At 38.2% G+C, this 21,535-nt stretch overlaps 1 pseudogene; it reads right to left on the bottom strand.

Annotated features, from left to right (window-relative positions):
- Positions 1 to 7,860: 7,860 nt before the first annotated feature.
- Positions 7,861 to 9,698, bottom strand: LOC113562206 (annotated as a pseudogene).
- Between the last annotated feature and the right edge of the window lie 11,837 nt (positions 9,699 to 21,535).

Raw genomic sequence — 21,535 nt, 5'->3', positions numbered from 1 at the left:
TTCCACGCGTTCAAAATGCATTCGTCTGATTATTCCCGTTCTCTTATAATATATACAGTGTTTAATACAACGCTAAAACGATTAAAAGAATTAATATTTGCATAAAGAAAAGCTTCTTTGTCTGCTATCCGCATCTAGACAAGGCACTAACTACTGAATATCATAGTAATTAGCTATAAATGCAAAGTGGATTTCTAGCTTGAAATTCACAAAACCATAGATCGTTTGCTCAAGAAATTGCACGTGTTCTCTCAGTCAAGGCCTGAAGGATAGAGCATCAGAAGTTAAACGATAACCACGAGAGAACGAGCAAGCGAATCAATTTAATAATCAGTCGTATCAGTATAAAGTTTCAAAACCAGTAACGCAATCATATCAACATTATTTTCTAAGAATTAGAGCGCTACTTATTAGAATATTATTAGAATTATGTCGAGATTATGTCGAGATGTATAATATTTTTCATATTTATTATTTATTTGTTGCCTTTTGCATAAACAACATTCACAAGATAAAAAATCTTTTTACAATAAAATGAAGCAAAACCGAGATTATCCTTATCACAAGTTTCACATCATTAGACGTTAGGTCTATTAAATTTAATGTGCACTAAATCCTTATTACGCCATTTCTTATTCACTCTAAGAAGAAACACACCAATGGGATGAGCTCGTTGCCATCGGAACGACCGCTCGGAAGTAACGAGATACAAATAGAACCCCTTGCGATTGCAGCGATATAGCAACGCGAGTAGAGGTGACTGCCCCCGTGCGCATTAGGTCACATTTGCGCCCGCTTCAACCGGTGCTAGTCTGCTCAACGATTATGCCACCTTCACAGAATCGCGAAAACATTCATCCCTTACGTTAGAATTCTGGAATTAATATGTACGAGTTTAATCATTTAATTCTTACGCACTAAACGGACAATATAAGACCAATAAAGAGAGTAAAAATTGACACAAATAGTTGCGATTATAAGTACACAAATAAAAATATAAGCAGCGACAATTAATTTTGCGCGTTACCAACATTCGAAAAATAAAATTATTAACTGTATATGTAAATCTGTAATTACAATGATAAAGCTTACAATATAAAAATAAAACGTAATTAATACACTTTCTAACAAAATTTGCTATTTTTATTGCCTCGTGTACCGCTACATCTGCTTAGTTCCCGTATACAATCCTTTTTTATTACATTTCTTGCGTGACTGAGAAAGCATCACTGTAAGACGCATCAGTTTCTCTCAACATTTTTCATGTTACATGTAAAGAAAATAAAGATTGAGGAAGACGTAACAGATCTTATACAATTGATCGAGTTACGATAAACAACGATGTTTTTATAATTAATAATCCTACCCGAAATAAAGCTTAACTGATATGCAAGATATCTAAATATTTAAAAGGCATTAATCAAGCAAACTAACATCCACATCAACGATCTGCTTTCAAAACTTTCTCTTATCCTGAGAATATTGTATAAAACGATAAAACTGATATTTTATCAGAGCAAAATTTTTACAGAATAATAAGATTTTATTTTCTGTCAGCACTCCTGAAGTTTTACTCTCGCTTATCCCGTATAATAAAAGTTAAGCAAGATATTCAACCTGTAAGCCATATAGAAGCAAGTGTGCTTAACCTTGTATATCTTTTCCATTTTTATTCTCATAATCTCGAGCGCGTAAATTTGTTTCGCTATATATTCGAATATATTATATGGTTCAGTAAACGCAAGAATGCGGGGATTAATTGTGACATAATTTAAAGACGTCACGTCATCGGGACCTATTTGTTGGTTGAACCGCAACGAACGTATATAATTACACGATCTGCCGCTCGAAAACGAGTTTGTTCAACGCCCTCAATACAATCATTTCGCTTTGTCTCGTGCATTGCGTATATATTATACACACATTGTAGAAAGTTATGTATACATACATCCTCATTATCCGGAAGGACAAATGCTAGATAATTTCTTTGTTCCATAAGGAACTTATTTAATTAAATGATATAGCAGATAGATTTAGCAAACAAGAAATCTCGTTTGTTACATTTACCGGCAACATTCTCTGTATTTTACACGGTCTCAAACTCGACTGCGTGAACGAGAAGAAAATTGGGCGTCATAGTATCGACCTCTGGCACTCTTTTGCCTTTACTCGACGTCGACGCCAATGCGCCTGACCAGCGAAACGCACTTGCGCTGAATAGTGACGAGGCCGTTGACACTTCTCTATGTACACGCGAGTGCAGAAATAGCGTCGATGCTGATACACTTATACTAGTTTCTATCATTGCGCGGTAAGTAGTGGCTTTATATTTTTTATATTGAAAGATCTTGATCTTAAAAATCTCATAGTGCTACTTATATATTGGATTGTAACATGTGAGCCGTTCACAGGCCAAAGTGATTAACTCCACTTTTTGAATTGTTTAAACTTTTAGTGCCAAAGCGCTTGATTAATGCTTAACTTTTTATATTGAAAATAAACTTTCCTAATAATTAGGCTTAATATTCTACAATGTGTATTTGAATTTAAATTTTAAAAAAGAATGTATATTATTTTATCAATTTCTACTTTTTGTTTTGTGGAGTTAATCGATTTGGCAAATGAGCGGCTCATATATTAGTTTCATTTTTTTTAGTCTTTTTTAATAACGACTACATGCTACAATTTATATTTAAAAAAAAGCGGGACAAATATATGTTACAACATCTTTCAAATATCTTTCCATTTTATTTAAATATTTTAAGAAAACGTCCTCTGTTTTTGATTGTTCGGTAAAAGCGATCTTTCAGTGAAGATCGTCCTTAGATAGAATATCAGATTTGTTCATTGCAAAGAATTTGCAACGAGGAGGTCGACTGGTCACGGAGAACGATAAAATTGCAGCACGGCCTCCCGAAGCAATAAACGCGAAATGTAACGTCAGTTGTGTAACGCCGTTTTCGTTTTACGGCGGAGCATTGTCCTTGGATGAAACTTGCGGGCGATTAATACGATTAATATGAAGTGTACGTATCCGGCATGCCGCGTGGCATTATCATCAACGAACAAACAACAACAACGATTCGTTTATCGGAAACCGATTGAAACCGCGCCGGTCAGTTAGCGATACATAATTTCAATAATTAGCGCGCTATCCATTCACAGATTAAACAGTTACGCGGTAAAATCCTTTTCTCAAGGACTCCACATCGCGAATCGATATCGACCGACCGCGTCTCGCGCGCGTTCATCGTGAATGTCCAAGCACTCTGGTGGGTTATCGCGAGTAGAGCTGCAGGCAACAGTGTTATGCCGTGAATAACGGATGTATAAAGACACACGATATGCGCGATCACCTGTCGTCGTCGCGTATCGCGGCTGGGGTATCGCAATTACCAAACTGAAGTCCTAGATACGACGATACCAGCTTACGATGCCGCCCGATACTCGATTCTCTGTTATTCCATAACGCGGGTGTCTCCTCTCTCGCCCCTCCTTCTCATTCCTCGCCGTTCCACGTGACACAGACGTAATGCGCTATCGTTTGATATTTTTAGCCTTATCGATCGGAGCACACGTCGAGAGTTTATGGTAATCGATTGATCGATTGGAATCCTTTCGAATTTACGAGGCAAACAATTTTATAAAATGATCTGATATTGCGGTCATGTGGAGTAACATTTTGAAGCATCCCGTGTAAAACAATTTATAGGGTCCTAAGTAGGACCCGATTAATTTTCCTCAATATTAATATGGCCCTAGAATGGTACGTAACAAATATTTTTTCGGGACCTTATAAGGAAATAATAAAAAATATAATATCTAATCGGGCCACGATGTGGCAATGATAGGGCATCCCTTTTTAGGACATCCCTATTTATTCCTTATAGGGGCCTTTACCCTCATATTAGGCCCTAACAATTTTCTGCACGGGATAGTGGTATGAAAAATGTCCCACTTTTTTAGTGCTTGAACGTGCACGGTGGGACGTTATTTATATTATTTTTAAATCATGAAATTACTAAAAAAACAGAGGTCTATATTCTGTCCCACCTATTTAATATTTCACATAAGTGAAATTTATTTTGGTTTTCTAATTTTGTATTCCAAATAATTAAAATAAAACTATTTTGTCACATTTTATGCAAATAAAATTTCTGTGCAACTAGGCAGTTTTTTGTTATAAACTTCTGTGCTTCAAAGAGTTAATAAAAACGCCAAAGTTTTTTTTTCGTATAAATGTCGAAGGCACGGAGGTTCACGAAAGATATTCCGTATGATCGATAGATACTCCTGTGTCCTTGCTGCAACTACGCGACTGTTGCAACAGGTTAGCACGCTGGGAATCCTTTACAGTTACTCAGTCGTGGCTACAGTTCGTTGCATCGTAACGGAACTCCAGTTCTTCCGCAAAAGATCAGTATCCGATCGTAGTAATTGCGTAATTGCACAATTGCGGGATTGCGAAGAAGCGTCATTTTGCGAGAAGGGCAGGAAATTTCATCTTTTATGCTCGTTGTTGTTGGTCATAATGTTGTCAAGGTCTTGAAAGAACAATGCAGATCTGCATGGTGCTTGCATCTCGTACGAGATCATCGAAATATCTTGATTTGTAATATTACCATAATTATATTAATAATTATATCCATTAGTGATCGTCAGAAACAGAGAATATAAAATGTAGTGTAGCCCTTGAACGATTCTTTTTCGCTTGTTAATTAAATAATTAAATCCATTCTTTAAGAGTAGTTGAGAAAACATCTGGTTACTTATAGCAAGTACCATACTGTAGTATATTGATTGACAAATAAATTGACTCACGAAGCACAAGTGGGCCATCCTGTCGAATACGTTGGCTAAGCGTATGAGGTGAGCCATCGATGAACCCTTTGAGGGGCGAGTCGCTCGTGAAAGTGCCGGAAGTCACGCTACGTAACCCTATTGGGAGCGTCAAGGTCTCCAAAATATTCACCCTAAATTACTCTAATTATCGTTCGGCTAGAGTAAACGAATCAGAACCGCGTCTTCCTGTGAGTGAAATATGTACATATAATAAATATATAATAAATATAATATTTCATGAAAGCAGCGGTAAACGTCAAAGAAATTGTTCAATTATCGTGATACGTGAGAAATAAGCGGAATAATTCTCAGACGATAAGTAAACAACGCTAATCGTGTTCAACTTTGAGAGAAAATATCTTTTAATAGTAATCACTCATCATGACGACGGGCACGTGGAAGAAACACGTGTTCGAGCGAAAAAGAGTACGAACAGTTGTTTGCGATCGACGTTGCTTGACGTCTATAAAAAGCGTATCTGCGACAGAGAGACTCATCTTTATAAGTCTCGACGATGATTAGAGGGCGGATGGATTAGCGGCTCCAATAGCGGAGAGGCGAGGAGAGAGAGGAAAACGCGAAAGCTGACCTTGCGCGTTTCCAACGATCCAGCTAATAATAATATGGCGGGCGTATTCACGTTCGGAAACGCCAGCTTTTGCGCGTGTCAGAATCCTCTTTTGTTCTCCCTCCTTCGCTCTTCCTTCCACCTTGGACTTCGTACGCGTGTTTACTCTATTTCTTCTCCTTTAAGGGGGGAGCCTGCTTTAGAACGTTGAAAATAAGATATAATTTTACGAATTAAAACTTTGATGCATTTATTAGTACATGTTTAAAGATAAAAAAAATTATTTTTTGATTTGAATATATCGCCTGTAGAGGTCGTCCTGGAGGCATCTTAGTGCAGCCGGCATTGTAAATTGGTGAGCATTCTCCTGCCTCCAAATTTCATCCAAACTGAAAAATTGAAATATTTTCTCGTTATTTATGAATTCCCATCGTCGATGAACCTTTAATATTCATAAAAACATTAAGTTAAACAATTATTTTTGCATGAAAAAGTTCAAAAACTTTGCCTAAAAATCGTACTTTTGTGTTGTAAGCTCCACCATTTTGGCACTTTTCAACTTTTTTCTTCTCTCTTTGGTTCATCGACGATGGGAATTCATAAATAACGAGACATATTTCAATTTTTCAGTTTAGACGAAATTTGGAGGCAGGAGAATGCTCACCAATTTGCAATGCCGGCGACGCGGCTGCACTAAGATTTCTCCAGGACGACCTCTACAAGCGATATATTCAAATCAAAAAATAATTTTTTTATCTTTAAACATGTACTAATAAATGCATCAAAGTTTTATAATGATCCGCTGTATAGTTTCTCCAAAAACAATTCGTAAAATATCCTTATTTTCAGCGTTCTAAAGTAGGCTCCCCCCTTAAGTTAAACAATTATTTTTGCATGAAAAGTTCAAAAACTTTGCCTAAAAATCGTACTTTTGTGTTGTAAGCTCCACCATTTTGGCACTTTTCAACTTTTTTCTTCTCTCTTTGGTTCGTCGACGATGGGAATTCATAAATAACGAGAACACATTTCAATTTTTCAGTTTAGACGAAATTTGGAGGCAGGAGAATGCTCACCAATTTGCAATGCCGGCGACGCGGCTGCACTAAGATTTCTTCAGGATGACCTCTACAAGCGACATATTCAAATCAAAAAATAATTTTTTTTATCTTTAAACATGTACTAATAAATGCATCAAAGTTTTATAATGATCCGCTGTATAGTTTCTCCAAAAACAATTCGTAAAATATCCTTATTTTCAGCGTTCTAAAGCAGGCTCCCCCCTTAAGTTAAACAATTATTTTTGCATGAAAAGTTCAAAAACTTTGCCTAAAAATCGTACTTTTGTGTTGTAAGCTCCACCATTTTGGCACTTTTCAACTTTTTTCTTCTCTCTTTGGTTCGTCGACGATGGGAATTCATAAATAACGAGAACACATTTCAATTTTTCAGTTTAGACGAAATTTGGAGGCAGGAGAATGCTCACCAATTTGCAATGCCGGCGACGCGGCTGCACTAAGATTTCTCCAGGACGACCTCTACAAGCGATATATTCAAATCAAAAAATAATTTTTTTATCTTTAAACATGTACTAATAAATGCATCAAAGTTTTATAATGATCCGCTGTATAGTTTCTCCAAAAACAATTCGTAAAATATCCTTATTTTCAGCGTTCTAAAGCAGGCTCCCCCCTTAAGTTAAACAATTATTTTTGCATGAAAAGTTCAAAAACTTTGCCTAAAAATCGTACTTTTGTGTTGTAAGCTCCACCATTTTGGCACTTTTCAACTTTTTTCTTCTCTCTTTGGTTCATCGACGATGGGAATTCATAAATAACGAGAACACATTTCAATTTTTCAGTTTAGACGAAATTTGGAGGCAGGAGAATGCTCACCAATTTGCAATGCCGGCGACGCGGCTGCACTAAGATTTCTTCAGGATGACCTCTACAAGCGACATATTCAAATCAAAAAATAATTTTTTTTATCTTTAAACATGTACTAATAAATGCATCAAAGTTTTATAATGATCCGCTGTATAGTTTCTCCAAAAACAATTCGTAAAATATCCTTATTTTCAGCGTTCTAAAGCAGGCTCCCCCCTTAAGTTAAACAATTATTTTTGCATGAAAAGTTCAAAAACTTTGCCTAAAAATCGTACTTTTGTGTTGTAAGCTCCACCATTTTGGCACTTTTCAACTTTTTTCTTCTCTCTTTGGTTCATCGACGATGGGAATTCATAAATAACGAGACATATTTCAATTTTTCAGTTTAGACGAAATTTGGAGGCAGGAGAATGCTGACCAATTTGCAATGCCGGCGACGCGGCTGCACTAAGATTTCTCCAGGACGACCTCTACAGGCGACATATTCAAATCAAACAATAATTTTTTTTATCTTTAAACATGTATTAATAAATGCATCAAAGTTTTATAATGATCCGCTGTATAGTTTCTCCAAAAACAATTCGTAAAATATCCTTATTTTCAGCGTTCTAAAGCAGGCTCCCCCCTTAAGTATTCCAAGTTTTATGTCGAAGTGGCGAATTAATGACGATGTCCACGTGCACGATAAGATAAAAATGAGGCAAGAATGTATTTTTGTTCCTATCGCGCTACTCTCCAGATCCGATCTACGACACCCTAATCCGTACAGCTAATCATCTAAATGCCTCCATGGTATTCAGTATGTTCCAACACGGATCGTATCGTTTTAATCGACGTAGCGCGACGCAGGCTCCTCTCCTGTCGCGTCCTCAATCGGTTATTCGCAGTACCTTTCTGCTTCGTCAGCTCGTACGTCGCCGCACACGTGTCGCCGCGTGAAGTATTTCGCTAACCAAGGTCAGCGATAGCAACCTCGCTTCCTAGAACCAGAGGGGTATCACTGATAACCAGCAGCGTTCATCCGAGATGACGACTCATGGCTCGAGAAGCGCTCGGATTATCTTTCTTCGCGGGAGAATGGTTCTGCGTACGTCTGGACCGAAGGGTAACCTACATGCATACGTACGAGATAATAAACGTACGCGATTAATCCTTTCTGCCGCTCCAAAGTGAACAATCGTAGCGAGAGATCGCGATACGCTAGCTGCGAGTTCAAGCAACTGATCGATCTCTTGAATCTATTTTCCGAAATTAATAATACGTGCTATTTATATAATTTATATTATATTTATACATAAGTCATCGTGTAAGGAAATTTCGATACATCGCCGATATCGAGCGCATTATTATTCGCGAATGTAAAAGGAAGGCTGACGCACGGTCGGGAGCTGCGCTAATCGTTCGCAGTCCGATGCGACCGCAGCCTCGACGCCGTCCGATAACGAGGAAAGATTATGCCCAAGGACAAGGCCACAGCGCGTCGCTCCGCCCCGTCGCGCCTCGTCCCGCCGCGCCACGCGTCGCGTTGCCACGCCTCGCCTCGCCTCGTCTCGCCCCGTCTCGCCCGGCCCCTCCTCGTCTCCCGTCACGTCTCGTCTCACCATCTCACACAGCTCGGGCGCGCGTCGCACCGCACAACTTTGCCTCCGAGCGATACGAGACATTGCGACAAATCCGCGAGACGGAGATACGTGCACGTGTGCACGTAGCAACACGCTGCGCACACGCGTGACGATATAATACCGATGCACTGTCGTCCTTGTGACGTCATCGTCGCCGTTGTCGCCGTCACTATTTTCTATCGCAAAGTCGTCAACGAGAGCAAACTGTCAATCTGAATTTCGAAGTGCATCGGCACTTGCGCTGGTCTTCTAGGCGTCCTCAAATCCTTCAAGGCTTCTTAGATGTTGGAAAGGGCCATGACAAGGGGAATTACGAGTTCCCCAAAAAAGCTGCAAAAACTTGCCCGCGGAGATGTCATCTCGAGATTCTGAAAAGTATCTTGAAAGACTAACTTTTTACGGGCGTACGCATGAATCACCGGCACGGAATTGCGGAAGGCAAGCACGCCGAAAAGTAGGAGCGATTTCTGTCAAGGCACCTTGTCTCCAAGGCAATTTGCTTCCTGCTTGACACGCCACTAATTTTGAGCGAGTTCTCACACGACTAGCTTGCAACGCGAGTAGTGTTGAACTAGCCGTACAAGTAATCACGCCACCCTCACCACCACAGTCGAGGAATTTTGACTCTTCGGAAACTAAAATTGTCGCAAGGACGAAGAGGTCGAAGGCGTTAGACCGTTTTAAAACATAACGTCGTGTTCGACGGCCACCCGACCTTCGACGTGATTTCTGGCCGAAAAGATCGAACATCAGCCGGCAAGTATCTATACATAATGCTGACATAATACGTGTATCTACACACGGGTCTAGGTCTATACACGTTAACACGCGCCGAGGAAAGTCAAATAAAATTCAGTGGCGTCAAGGGAACAATTTTGTATTACGGAAGAGGGCAACAGAATGAATTACGACATGAAGCGAAATAAAGGAACCTCGTTGAAATCTGAGATAGATCATTTGAGAGCCACAGAATGCAGGTGGTAAAGTAGAAAGTGAAAACAAGCAAGAATGTGGTGCGATAGGTACCTACTAAGCGAGAACAGAAGTGGAGTAGTTAGCGAAACATTCGGTTTCGTTATTGTCGGAAATCTTGTTTGGCGAGTTTCGTCGCAAATAACATTACGCAAGCAATACACAAAGTTGATTTAAGAACAACCTTCCGTCCTCCTTGCGTCCTCTGTCATTCCCATTAATACTTTTTGAATTTCAAGGTTTCATTTCGTAACCAAGTCATGTATTTTCAATACATGAAAAGAGGATTACGTTATCGAAAATACCGAAACATTTTACAATTTCCTAACGTTTTTAATCGAGCCCAGACTTCATATTTATATTTATTATTTATATTTTAATTATTCGGCGAAATAAGAGAGAAAAACAGCACTAAACAATTAAAAATTATAACTTTCGATTTTTTTCTTAGTCATCTTTATGATAGTACAAATAATATGAAATAATCATGACGCAATCAATGTTATATACATAGCGAAAAAAAACGACAAAATCACTGCATTTAAAAATAATTCAATTAAAAATTATATTACCACTTAAAACAAAAAGACGATTAGTTCACCAAGTTAAAATGAAGGATTCTCGAATCACTCGTAATATCGTAAGGGCGCTCGAGGTGAAGATCACCCGAATCTGTACTTGAACCCATCTCGCTGAGTCACTCGGCACATTATCAACTTTGATAACGACGAACGTACTGCAGATAACCTTTCTCACGTTAGCAAAGTGTAGTCGGACAAATTTACTTCTGCTCGAATGGGTATTCGTTGGAATGCGCAGTCAACAAAATTCATCAACGGAAAATGCATGACAGATCGATTATTATTCCAGTATGATCGACTCTTGTCCAACCGCTGATACATCACAAAATTCGCGGAAAGGTCTTACTGAAAAATGTTATCTATCGCTTCGCGCTTAACTGAAGATGTTATCTGAGCAACAAAGCTCTCTCAAGAAGATCACAGAAATTTAAAAGAAGCTTCTTCTAATAAGATAGAACTAAACTTTGTACCTCAGGTAGATATTTCAAACGCTGACACACGGACTACTAATGTCAATAAAGTCAATAAACATTATACGTATGAATCTGGAAAACGACGATAGATTAAAGATTAAAATTGTTAAAAGTTGGCATTTCTGCAAGACTATGACTTATTTTCAATTTATATCCTTGTGGAAAGACGCGCGCTCTCTGACAGAAGCATAATTTTTCCGCGTTAATCATTCACATAAATTTGTTAAGCGCGCGGCGCCTCGACTCATCGCAGTTTCATCGTATCCATATCCGTATTATATTAGGAGTGTGATTTAGTTTTGAGGGTTTTGCAACAGATGACTGTAGTGTCAGTTTGTTCCAATAGCTGTTTCCGATAACTGTTGTTTCTTACAGTGGTGACATTATCCATGACATTTAGTAGCATTATAGCAATAGATGCAATAACAGTCGTGTTTATATCATCGTAAAAATGCAACTTCCGAAAGCTCTTTAGCATTTTCGACATGCGTTGCTTTCGTTCTTTAATCAAAAGAAAACTGCGGCTGACGGTTATAGAATTCTTGTGGAAACTTATGGTGATTCTGCCCCATCAATTAAGACGTGTGAATACTGGTTTAGACGCTTTAAAAGTGGTCATACTGATGTGAAGGACAAAGAACGCTCGGGACAACCAAGAAAGCTTGAAAATGCAGATTTCCAAGCATTATTGCACGAAAATCCAACACGATCCACTTCAGAACTTGCCGGAGCATTAAATGTTGATCGTACAACAGTTACCAAACATTTACATGAAATGGGAAAAATTCAGAAAGAAGGGAAATGGGTTCGACATGAATTATCGGAAAGTGCCATTGCGAACCGGTTGAACAATTGCATTTCGTTGATCGCCAGGCAAAAAAAGAAGAGTCTTTTGTCTCGGATTGTTACTGGGGATGAAAAGTGGATCTATTTTGATAATCCGAAACGCAGAAAATCATGGGTGGATCCAGGCGAACCATCAACATCCACTCCGAGACGCAATATTCACGGTTCAAAAGTAATGCTCTGTATTTGGTGGGATAGTGTACTATGAGCTGTTAAATCCGCACGAGACTGTCACGGCTGATCGTTATCGACACCAATTGTACAAGTTGAAGCAAGCATTGGACCAAAAACGACCACCAATTGCGAGTAAACGACGGAAAGTGATTCTTCTTCGTGACAACGCTCGACCTGACGTTGCGTTATCAGTGAAAGAAACACTATTAGAGCTCGAATGGGAAGTCTTACCGCACCCCGCGTATTCTCCATGCGATTATTATTTGTTCCGGTGGATGCAACACGCTTTAGAGGATACACACTTTCATAATTTCGAAGAAGTGCGAAAATTCGTCGACGAATGGATCAACTGAAAAGAAGAGTGATTTTATCGTGGTGGAATCCATCTCTTGCCAGAAAGATGGGAAAAAGTGATAGAAAACGAAGGAAAATATTTTGATTAAGGTATTCATTCATTATCATATTTAAATACATGCGTTTTTGAGCAAAAAAAACCCTCAAAACTAAATCACACCCCTAATATATACGTACAATTGTATGCGTGTGCACGCTCCTCTTTCCCTCTTTCTCGCACGCACACGCACACGCACACACACATAAAAATCCCTCCTCTTTTTTTCTTCGCGCTCGTTATAGGAAGGTTCCATCGTCAGAGCCGATGAGTGTCGGTGGCACGTAGTGCTCGATGCGACGTCGTACAAGGACAAGGTCACATGGTCACGGGCGGCCGAGGCGGATACGTCGTAGAGATATATATCGACTACTAGTCGTGACCCCCTCCTCCCATCCCTGCCGTCTCATCGCCGCCGTTACCACACTACGCTACCAGACGTATATATCACCTATATCGCGACGTAACTAAACGAGCGAGCGGTGTGTGTGACCACGCGCACGTCGTTTGACCCTGCGTCGCGGTCTCGTGGATCCCTCTCAGGGTCACGCAATACGGTAGCGCAATAATGGATGAGATATGTATCTTGACCCTTTAACCCTCATTAATACTGAATAAAAGTGAAGAGATAGCTGCGCAGTACTGCGCACGCGCGTCTCAATTTTTTTCTCACTTTTTTTGCGGTCTTTTTTGGGATCATCGTTTAAACGTCACTAAGAGGATTAAACAAAGCGTCGCGACACTGCTCGCAACTTGTGAATCTTACAACCCCCCTAAAGATGCTTGAACGTACTTCTAGTTACCAAGAGGGAGAAAGGCTGTATCTCTGCGAACGATCCGTCTGGGACTTACACGTGTACAACATTTTTTCCCCGACCCGTTTGAGCACACGGACGACTACGCGCGATTACGAGATTTGTTTATTGCACGAGAAATTTACGGAAACGAGCGTTTTATTTGTTCGAATGTAGCGAAAAGAACGAAGGTGCTTGCGGAGTCGGAGTGCCAACGGGAGTCACGCAAAATCAGACTAAAATATTTCGTTCGCGCGAAAGTTTGCAAATTGAACAAGGACGACTTATGTGCATTATTGACTTATTGCCAAGTTCGAGTTGACTGAGTTGCAAAGCTGCACACATTGTTTCAGAAATGTTTCTATGTTGCACTCATTCTTGCGACGCTTGCTCATTTAAAATATTAATGCTTGGCAGCATTTTGCAGGAAATAATATCAAAAGCTGAAAGATGCGTTACGCAATACATTTAGATTACTTGTTTACGTACTGCACGGGTGTCACCGCATACTCAATGATGATACATGTACCTAAAGAAAGAGTACGCATACCAATGAAGTCGACTTTACTTGTTTGTCACAATCTTAATAAAATCGAACATTTAATATATATCTACATCCGCGCACGCGCGCGCGCGCGGGGGCGAAGTCGAGTTCACGTATGAAAATAGACTCGGAAACGGCCGATAAAGCACCGGGCGCTCATACTTCCAACCTTGACTCGTCTTATCGCAAGGCCAGCTTTCGGAAACATGACTAGTGGAAGGGGCCGGCATATTGCGCCATTTCGTCATATGGATTATTATGATTTATTTGTGTGATTATTGTCCGATTCAGAAAGTTCGTGCGCGATGCACAAAGTATACTCAAGATAAAAATCCTGCATACAAGATATAGCTAAAAAAGCAAACGAGTATTTTTGATCGGTTAAGTATATATATATATATATTGGGTTGGCCAAAAAGTAATTGCGTTTTTTTTTATATAAATAAAAGGCGAATTTTTCATGGGAAACAAAAACTTTATTAAACAATATATTGTCCATTTTGTTTGATTATCTTTTGCCATTTTTTAGGCAACTTCATGATTCCGCGCTCAAAAAAGTTCTTATCTTTTTCAGCAAAAAACAATTACAAGAACGATTTGATATCCTCATCAGCAGTAAAGGTTTTACCATTCAAGGCGTTTTGCAAAGAACGAAACAAATGGTAATCTGATGGTGCCAGGTCTGGCGAATATGGTGGATGTGGTAACATCATGGTAACACATCCCATCCAAGCTGCAACAATTTTTCACGAGTGACCAAACTTGTACGTGGTCTAGCGTTATCATGGTGAAACACAACACCTTTGCGATTCACCAATTCTCGACGTTTCTGTTTGATGGCATCGTTTAATTTATCCAGTTGACGACAGTATACGTCTGAATTAATGGTTTGATTCCTTGCAAGCAGCTCAAAATACACAATACCTTTAAAGTCCCACCAGACTGACAGCATAATCTTTCTTTGGTGAATATCTGCTTTTCAAGTGCTTTCAGCAGGTTCATCACGCTTGCTCCACCATCTTTTTCGTTTGACGTTGTTGTAGACGATCGATTTTTCGTCGCCTGTTATCATACGTTTCAAAAATCGATCATTTTCCTCACGTTTCAAAAGAGAATCGCAGATGTCAATACGCTTAGTGAGATGAATTTCTTTGAGCTCATGTGGTACCCAAATATCGAGCTTACTAATGTCGTCTTAAATGGTCGTTTTAAATGGTTTTCAACACTCGATTTCGATATGTTAAGATTCTCAGCAATCTCTCGTGTCGTTAAACGCCGATTCGAATCGATCAGTGCCTTTATTTTGTCATCATCAATTTCGATTGGCCTTCCTGAGCGTGGTGCATCTTTCACATTAAAATCTCTAGATCGAAATTTAGTAAACCAATTTTGACACTGCCGCAGTTTTAAAGCATCTTCGCCATATACATCAGATAACTTTTTATGAGCTTGCACAGCGTTTTTCCCTTTTCGGAAGTAATAAAACAAAATATGGCGAAAATGTTCTTTTTGATTTTCCATTTTGAAATCGACGGCAAACAAACAATTGTTAACGAAATCGTGTACTTTCTTTTTCTAAAACAAGCTTGAACTGTGAGTTGTTAACCTACATAATGAATTTGCGGTTTAGAATAAAGTTAGTTACATTTCAAGACATGTATATCCATCTATTGGAAAAAAACGCAATTACTTTTTGGCCAACCCAATATATATATATACAGGGTGGCCCATTTTAATTTATACAGTCGATTTTTTAAAAACCTAAAAGAGATACGAAAAAATGTTTCAGACAGACATGTCACGATTTCGAGGGGGACATAAGATGATACCATTGGTTTGACCTTGAATAGTCGTTTGAAGGTCACGCGAAGATCACCTTCAATTTCTTAAATTGAAACCCCAACTTTTTATTGCAGATTCTTATTCTCCATCGAAAAGTAAGTAACTTTTGTCTGAAACATTTTTCCGAAAAATGTCATCTTATGTCCTTAAAATGTCCTCAAAACTCATCTTGAAGATCATTTTAAGGACATAAGATGACATTTTTCGGAAAAATGTTTCAGACAAAAGTTACTTACTTTTCGATGGAGAATAAGAATCTGCAATAAAAAGTTGGGGTTTCAATTTAAGAAATTGAAGGTGATCTTCGCGTGACCTTCAAACGACTATTCAAGGTCAAACCAATGGTATCATCTTATGTCCCCCTCGAAATCGTGACATGTCTGTCTGAAACATTTTTTCGTATCTCTTTTAGGTTTTTAAAAAATCGACTGTATAAATTAAAATGGGCCACCCTGTATATATATATATATATACAGGGTGGCCCATTTTAATTATATATAACCTTATATATAACCATTTAATATATATATAACCTCAGTAGAGGGTAAAAAGTTGTTGACTGCTTTAATTATTAATGTTTGATGCGAAGTACGACTATTAACATTTGGTACAGAAAATTGTATAGAGAAAATTATGAATTTATTTTAATATTTAAGTATTGATCGTGTATCGAAAAATATAATGATATAATAAATATAAATATAAATACAATAAAAATAATAAATTGCCCGGTCGCGAGCCTTACGGAAATGATCTTCCGTCAATCCGTTTCCATTCATTTGTCTCACAGATTAATTATATGAGAGAAACGTTCACCGAACGCTTTTTGCAATCCTGGCGCAACTCCGTGCGAGAAATTGCAATCTCACCTCGCAATGCCAGCCAACGACCTTGGCCTTGCCCGAATAAGACGCGGCCTTGGTGGTCGATCGATGCGACTATCAGCCGGTACAAGTGCAACGCGGGAAGGAAGCGAATCTGAACTGGTTTTCACGTATTCCCGGTTTTAGAGCGTGTAGCGTACATCCATTGCGATGATCAGTCCGGTGCAGTTGCGCCTGAGAACTGTGTCACGTGTCATTCTCGTCTTTCGAGCTTTGGTCCTTGGATTCTGCTCGCGAATTGCGCGCACGTTGCTTACAAGCTCTCGTTGCAAATTGCGTATAGTTTATTGGCAACGGTTTGTACGATTTCCAAGGCGCGACGAACTCCGTTTTGTGCGAGCACGGACGGTCTTTAATTTCAAATAGTTTACGATACGTTCACAATAATTCTCGGAACATTATACTCTTTATACGATAATGAAGACATGAAGCATTATTTGTGATATAACAAATTAGTTCGGTATCAGAATGTGAAGGACACACGCGAGACCGTTTTTCAGGCTACCTTTTAATATCGGCTCTCCCACTCGGAAGCAATGTCGGAAACGTAGCGATAGCTATAATTTTATACCGAGCTTGACCTTTCGTCTGCGGTTGGACGCGCAGCAACGAACGCTGTTTCGACAGAAACGTGAGAAAGGTGCGAAGATCGACGCGCGATCTCGAGGAAGATCCACCACCGGCGAGCATGCGCACCCTCGAGGACCTTGGCACGAGGAAATAACGTCTCTACGCGGCGCTGTCGAAAGATTGCATAATGTTACGCGAGACCCGGCATAATTCCATTTCTCTTTTCCTTTTCCCGTCCGTGCTCGTCATGTATCTTCTGTCTTCTTCAATGAATTATCGTGCCGCCTCGCGTCTCATCGGATCACTCGTTGCTGATTCGATGACGATGACGATTGAGATGACACGCCAATTTTTCTTTTTAACTCACGGGAAGCAGATAATCCCGATGGATTAAAGAGACACTGTTTGTTTGCCGCAGAAACGTCAACTCCGAGGAAATGGATACGCCACGCGCACAATTTTATAAATTTCCATCGATTGTGCTTGCACAAGCAATCATGTTTAATAACGAACGAGGCAACGTGACAATGAGGATATCTTAAGTATCATAAATTATATTTACGCAGATAATGTAGGAAGTAGAAGGACACGTGAGCTTCGACAATTCTACCTCGATGTCGTTCGATAATACTCGAAAGTATTTTCAAACAAATTTCAAACTTCTTCTCTGCTGTAATTTCCAGCAACTAATTCTAATATATTTATAGCGGTATCAGCCATTTGAAGAACATGAGATTTTCAAATGCTTATCATGTCGGTTTTGTAACTCTAGAACAACATTAGGAACGCTTAAGCTTTAATAATGCGTGTTATTAAAAATGCGCGTTAATTACTTCCGGCCTGAAGAGCATTCGATCAAGAACATTCATTGTAAATACGACTTTAGATGCGGCCTTGGATGCTCCACGTTAAATTTCAAGCCTGCCGCTTTAATCAGCTGGACTTTGCCACGCCGCGCAATGCTTGGCCGTGCATAAAAAATGTACATAAAAAATATACACGCAATGTAAATCGCAGAGCAAGTTTGATTTTTACTATTAAAAATTTGGAATCAATTAGTGCGTATGTATGTTTCAGGCCGTAAAATGGCTCGCGTTACATATTTTTTGTACTGTATAATAAAAGCTTGATAATAAAAAGCGTTCTTTTTTTCAGTAGCGATCAGCGCAATCAATCTGGATAGTCACAGATATCGTCGGTTATTTGTCGAACGACCTCGCTCGTACATTCGCGGTCACTTGACGTCAGTTGATGCAAATCGTGCGCCGACTTATCGATTTCATCTCACGTCAGCGCACGATGGATCACCGGACAATGCAATTTGCTGCAACTTGCTACTATCGCAGAAGATCGCTATTGAGAATCGCTTTGTTAAAGCATAATCACTTACGATGTATTGATGCATCGTCAGTGCAAATGGTAAGTCACTTGTTACACGTGCAGTGCAACAACAACGAGGAATAGATCATAAATATCGTTCGCGTATGAGAATATAATCTACAAGTTTCACTTGTGAGTAATTGGAATACGTTCTAAATAGCAATTCTTAGTTAAATAGCTAGTAATGTGAATGTCATATTCGGTTGAACGAAAAGTTCGTTTCCGTCTTTCAGACAAGATTGGAAGACGATTTTTCCATTCGGATACAACTTTATTTATCAACCATTGCACCGTTTTTATCGATAATCTTTTGCCATCTTTGAGGTAGTTTTATATTTCCGGCATACAGAGGTTGCCTAATCATGTGTAAATGTTCAATAACTGCTGTGTGCAATATTTTCAATCAGCATCTTGATTTGATCGTTATTAACTTCGACCGATCGTCTTGAGCATTATCCAAACAAAAATCATCAGCACGAAACTTCGCAAACCACTTTTGACATCCTTTCTATACACCGTTCTTTTTTGAGTTTGAGTTGCATGCTTTTTTAAACAAAAAACCGTGAGATGCTGATAATGCATGTTATCTTTTTAATTGATACCAAATACGTAAAACACAACCAATTTTTATAATTTTTTTAAATCGGTTTATTATCTGTCAAATTCTTAGGCATATCTATTTCTGTTTGGAGTGATCTCTTGCCAAAAACGGAACGAATTTTTCGTTCTGCCCAATACTCAGGCTCTAATTAATTTTAAATATCATATAATGATTCGTTCCTCGCATTAGTTTGCAGCTTTTAGAATTCCTATAACCGTAATATACAGGGTGGCCCATTTTAATTTATACAGTCGATTTTTTAAAAAACTAAAAGAGATACGAAAAAATGTTTCAGACAGACATGTCACGATTTCGAGGGGGACATAAGATGATACCATTGGTTTGACCTTGAACAGTCGTTTGAAGGTCACGCGAAGATCACCTTCAATTTCTTAAATTGAAACCCCAACTTTTTATTGCAGATTCTTATTCTCCATCGAAAAGTAAGTAACTTTTGTCTGAAACATTTTTCCGAAAAATGTCATCTTATGTCCTTAAAATGTCCTCAAAACTCATCTTGAAGATCATTTTAAGGACATAAGATGACATTTTTCGAAAAAATGTTTCAGACAAAAGTTGCATGTTTTCTCGCGTAGAATCCGAATCCGTAATAAAAAATACCATGTCTCATTAAAAAAAAATTTCAGACCGGAAGTTAGAATTCTGAAATTTTTTTTAATGAGATACACGTAACATAAACATCTTCGACCTTCCAAATTCTACACTATGTTCCGTTGTTACTTATCTGATATTTCTTTTCAATATTGGTTTATAACTTTGTAATGAAGCATTTCTAAGCAAACTCGATATAAGAATTTTTTCATATTTCCACTAGTAGAATATGCTCCCGCAGTTTTTCGGTTAAAACCCGGGACACCCTGTATACACAGTAACATCATATTGAAATCTTGCGGATAAACAACTGGATATAGAGAACTTATTCTTGGCAAAAGTGTCGCTGTGTTCTGCGATTTAGCGACGTTATGCATTACATTCTAGCTTAACCGTATGTTAAAATGCTAAATTCGATCTAGTTCAGTTTAACATAAATGGAGGGACTTTCCTGTATGCAAGGTTTCTCCACACAAGTTCCAACCAACAAATGGGTTATCGGTTGAGGTCACAATGACAGTATGTTGTATGCGGTTGAAGAGTCAAGGATCGAAACTTTACAAAGTTTGCTACAACTGTTACATACATATATTGCAGCTTCAATGACGTTGCATGATTGGCATAAAATAGATAATATAGTGTAAACAGACACATTTTGCTTAAAATTTACGTTTTGATACCATTAAATTTTTGAAATTTATTAAATGAATAATATTTTAATAAAATTTTTCTAGAATATCAATTACAACATTTAACACACATTTAACATTAGAAACACTTTAATCTTACTCTTCTAGCGATTTAATGTCATATAAAATATATAAATGCAGTTGATGTTTATTTAAAGCTATGTTTTGGGTTGTAATATAATATATTTGTCTTGTTTTTTTAATGTCTTTAATAACGAATATATGTTGCAACCCATATTATTAAAAACATTAAAAACCGGGACGAATATATGTTACAATCCAATATATAAAGAGTATTATTTACCTATTTAACCATTTGCCTATTTGGGTAGGCGATCGAATCTAAGTTTCTTAGAAACGAGCGAACATTATTCTCACGTAAAGTTTATATCCTTGACACCAAAAACTATGGCGACCTAACCCGAGCAAAGGAGCCGTCTCATTTATGAATCAAATAGGCTGCGACAACAATGTCGATATATAAGACAAATTCGATGAATCATGACCACGGAATCACTTCGCCAAAATTTCACACATTCCAAATATTTAAATAAACATTTCCAATGTTTTCATAAAACATATAACAAAAATGAAAGTTATCAAAAAAGGAACGTACAAGGCATTAAAGCAACAATCCAACTATGATAAAATGCTATTTTGTGTTGAAGAAATTTTGTTTTAAATTTAAATTTAAAAAAGAAACAGTTTTAAATGGTTACTTTTAAATACTTCTCTATAAAATCTCTGCTTGGAAAACAGACCCTGAAATATTTCGTGAATAGCGTGGAGTATTTTAAAAATTCTAGCACTCATCGTTTTGTTTTTCATGGCCACCATGTCTCGGCCCCTTCACTTCCGTCGATGGCTAGTTACTATTTGACGGTTCCTGATCTATTCATTTACAATTAACTTGCCGGAAAACAAACAAGATAACAGCATCATAAACGTAAATGTCATGGTACCAGGAAGATGCGTGATCATTAAAAATGAGTTTATAGATTTCTCTTAATAATTAATTATTATTCGAGTCTAATCATTTATATACAAATACATTATATTAATAATACATTTCGTTGTTATACGTTGAATAAGTGTTTTGTCCCAAAGAGTTATATGCATATAAAACTGCAGGGATCAAGGTTTATTCGCAAACGTTGACTTTTAGTTACGTATTTACAGTTACTCTGCATTTATAGCTTATTAGTCATTTTAGTATACGATAAAATTAACATTTCAATCAAGGTGTTGCGCATAAAATGGTGTGATT

Source organism: Ooceraea biroi, chromosome 6 (assembly GCF_003672135.1).
Source record: "Ooceraea biroi isolate clonal line C1 chromosome 6, Obir_v5.4, whole genome shotgun sequence".
Taxonomy (NCBI): domain Eukaryota; kingdom Metazoa; phylum Arthropoda; class Insecta; order Hymenoptera; family Formicidae; genus Ooceraea; species Ooceraea biroi.
Note: the sequence above shows the minus strand (reverse complement) of the source record. Positions and strands in the feature narration are given on the sequence as shown.